This window comes from Triticum dicoccoides, chromosome 5A (genome assembly GCF_002162155.2).
Source record: "Triticum dicoccoides isolate Atlit2015 ecotype Zavitan chromosome 5A, WEW_v2.0, whole genome shotgun sequence".
Taxonomy (NCBI): Eukaryota; Viridiplantae; Streptophyta; class Magnoliopsida; order Poales; family Poaceae; genus Triticum; species Triticum dicoccoides.
The window spans coordinates 53,446,340-53,449,815 of record NC_041388.1 but is presented as its reverse complement, the minus strand read 5'-3'; positions in this window follow the sequence as shown (position 1 = coordinate 53,449,815).

Here is a 3,476-nt window from a genome sequence, read left to right as displayed (position 1 = left end):
ACCCTTATTAACTACCCATTTTTGAGCTCCTCGATTCCCACACTTGTCGCCTTATGTCTTCGCCTTATAAATAGGACCATGGGTCCTTCTCCTTTTTCCCCTTCATCTCCTTCACTTCTTCTTCCTCCTCGCGACATCTCTGCCCCTAAGTGCCGCCGCCGTCACCGAGCTTCACCTCTGCTTCGACAAAGGCCGCTGCATCGACCTGATCGTACCAGAGAAACGCGGTGATCCTCCGCTGCTTCCTCCTACACCAGTAAGTTCCTCTTCTCCTCACCCCAGATCCACCATTAGGGTTCGGTGTTCTTCATAGCTTGAAGCTATTCCCCCTTCAGTAATACCAATGGCCAGTTAGATCTGATTGTTTTCAGCGCCTTTTGTAGTTTAAACTCCTTTCTTCTTGTTAAGGCATCTTCTTGATATCAAACTCATTTGAACTTACTGAACCTTTTGAGCGCTTGAGATTAGACCAAAATATATTTTGATTATCCAACACACGGCAGATCTGAAATTCCCATGCTAAACTATGAAATATGTTTTACCTTACTTAGCCCTTTTCACCTTAGATCTATATCCTCTTTAACATATAGGCGGTTTACCTTTGTAAAAACAATCTATCATATACCATTAGCCCTCTGGTGAATCGGACAAACCTTTTACCTCCGCTGCTATACTCCGGTTTAACAGTATGTGCATTCCTTTGTTCCGATATTTCCTTGTCATTCATTATAGTGTCAGCCTCCGGTTTGCACAATTTACATACCTGTATGTCTCGGTTCCGTCGCATATTATGTATCACCATGAATGATTTGTAAACCGGTATTTCCTTTCAGCTTTTCGTTTGCAATGGCCAAACAGTTTTATGCTTGCAACTGGGCTCCTTGCCGGGTTATCGAAGAACAGCTTAACGGAATGGTCAGGATTGGTACTTTGCCCAAAAAGACTGAGATCCGGTGGCGAGTTCCAGGAACGGAGAATCCCCCTACCCCTAAGAAGGGTGAGGTAGTGGTATTTGTTGACCATATAGGCTATGGTTTCAAACCGCCTGGGTCAAAGTTTTTCCGGGATGTGCTTGCCAGTTTCCAGCTCCATCCTCAAGACATTGGACCCAACTCGGTGTCTAATATATGCAATTTCCAAGTCTTCTGTGAGGTGTACTTACAAGAAGAACCAACTGCTGAGCTATTCCGGGATTTTTTTCATCTAAACTGGTGCACTGAATTTGTAGACGGACCCAACACTGAACTTGGTGGTGTCTCAATTCAAAAAAGGAAAGAGGTTGAATTCCCTCATGCCAAGCTGCACAGTCACCCCAATGATTGGAACCAAACATGGTTCTACTGTAAAGATACTTCCCCTCAAGACGAGAATCCTCTGCCGGGTTACCATGCCCACCGTCTCTACAACACTCATCAACTGCCGTAACGTTTAAGTGTTGCGGAACGAGCCTCATATGCCCCTCAACTCGCCAAACTCCGAGCCTTTATGGCCAATGGTTTATCAGGCGTTGACTTTGTGCATTGTTGGATATCCTAGAGCATCTTGCCATTAAGCCGCCGCTCCGGTTTAATGTGTGAGTACACTGGTGAATTAGAAGACTCCCAATGCCACATCAACATTCAATTAACCGATGAAGAAGTCACTAAAAGTGTCAAAAAGATTTTGAATGAATCGGAATATGTCTGCCGCCAAACCGGCTTGAATCCCTTCTACACAAAAAACAAACCTCCTGCTGTAAGTGCTGACTTTCCGCTTCACACTTGATATCTTGTAGACCGTACAACATGTGAACATCCTTCTGTTTGTTTATAAACAGGGTGACGATCCGTTCTGGAAGAAGAAACCCGCAGAGAAAGTTGCAAAGCCCTCTCGCCCCAAAATAAAAACCGTCAAGCAAACCTCAAAGCGGAAGGCCGCTGAATGCATCAGCATGGAATTGGATGACGACACAAATGAACCGGAAGTTGAGGTAGAACTTTGAAAAGGATCGATATGGTTGACTAGAGGGGGGATGAAAAGGCAACTAACAATTTTTAACTTTTCTTTACCAAATTCAACTTTGCATCAAAGTAGGTTGTCTAGATGTGCAACTAGGTGAGCAACCTATATGATGCAGCAACAACGAACATCCAAGCACGCAAGAGAAGTAACACTAATAAGCTTGCACAAGTAAAGGTAAGAGATAACCAAGAGTGGACCCGGTGAAGACGAGGATGTGTTACCGAAAGTTCCTTCCTTTGAGGGGAAGTACATCTCCGTTAGAGCGGTGTGGAGGCACAATGCTCCCCAAGAAGCCACTAGGGCCACCGTATTCTCCTCACGCCCTCACACAATGCGAGATGCCATGATTCCACTATTGGTGCCCTTGGAGGCGGCAACCGGACCTTTATAAACAAGGTTGGGGCAATCTCCACAACTTAATCGGAGGCTCCCAACAACACCATGAAGCTTCACCACAATGGACTATGGCTCTGTGGTGACCTCAACCATCTAGGGTGCTCAAACACCCAAGAGTAACAAGATCCTCTAGGGATGGGTGGGGGAATCAAATATCTCTTGGTGGAAGTGTAGATCGGGGCCTTCTCAACCACTCCCGAGCAAATCAACAAGTTTGATTGGCTAGAGAGATAGATCAGGCGAAAATGGATCTCGAAGCATTAATGGAGCTTGAGGGGTAAGAGGTAGGTCAACAAAGAAGAAGGGGACCCCCTTTTATAGTGGGGGTAACAATCCAACCGTTACCCCACTAAACAGCCCGCAGAGGGCGGTACTGCAGTAGTGGGCAGCGGTACTACCGCTCCCCCTTACAGTACTACCGCCCAGACAAAGAGAGCTTGAAGGCAGAGGAGGGGCTGGCCCGGCGCGGTACTGCCGGATAGACCCATCGTGGTACTGCCGTGGTGGCAGGGCGGTACTACCGCTCTCGAGTGGTACTACTGCACCTACTACCGCTGCAGGTGCCGCTCAACCCGACACGAGAAGTGCCCCCCTCGAGTCGAGGCGGTAGTGGCCCGGTACCGCAGCGGTACTGCCGCTGAGGACGCACGAGCGGTACTATCACTGGGCACCGTGGTACTACCGCTGGGGCTAAAGACAACTCAATCTGCAGGGAAAAAGACCTCCAACGACGCGGGAAGGCCCAAAGGGTGCGAAACAAAAGTGTACGTGATGATTCCACCCTACTCATACCAAAGCGGACCCCCTCTTGATAGTACGGTGACTCCTAAGAAACTAGTCCACCAACAAGAAACGAAAGAGCTACACTGTCTTGAAAAACACTCAGAGGGGAAAGAAATCATCTCGAGCCAAAGGATGAATCTCTGAAACGCTCAACACACAAGGTTAGTCCGCAAATATGTTGTCATCAATCACCAAAACTACATCGAGAGAGAGATGCCTTAACAATCACCCCCTTTTTGGTGGATTGATGACAACCACGGATTTGCACAGGGAAAAGACATAAAAGTAAGGATACT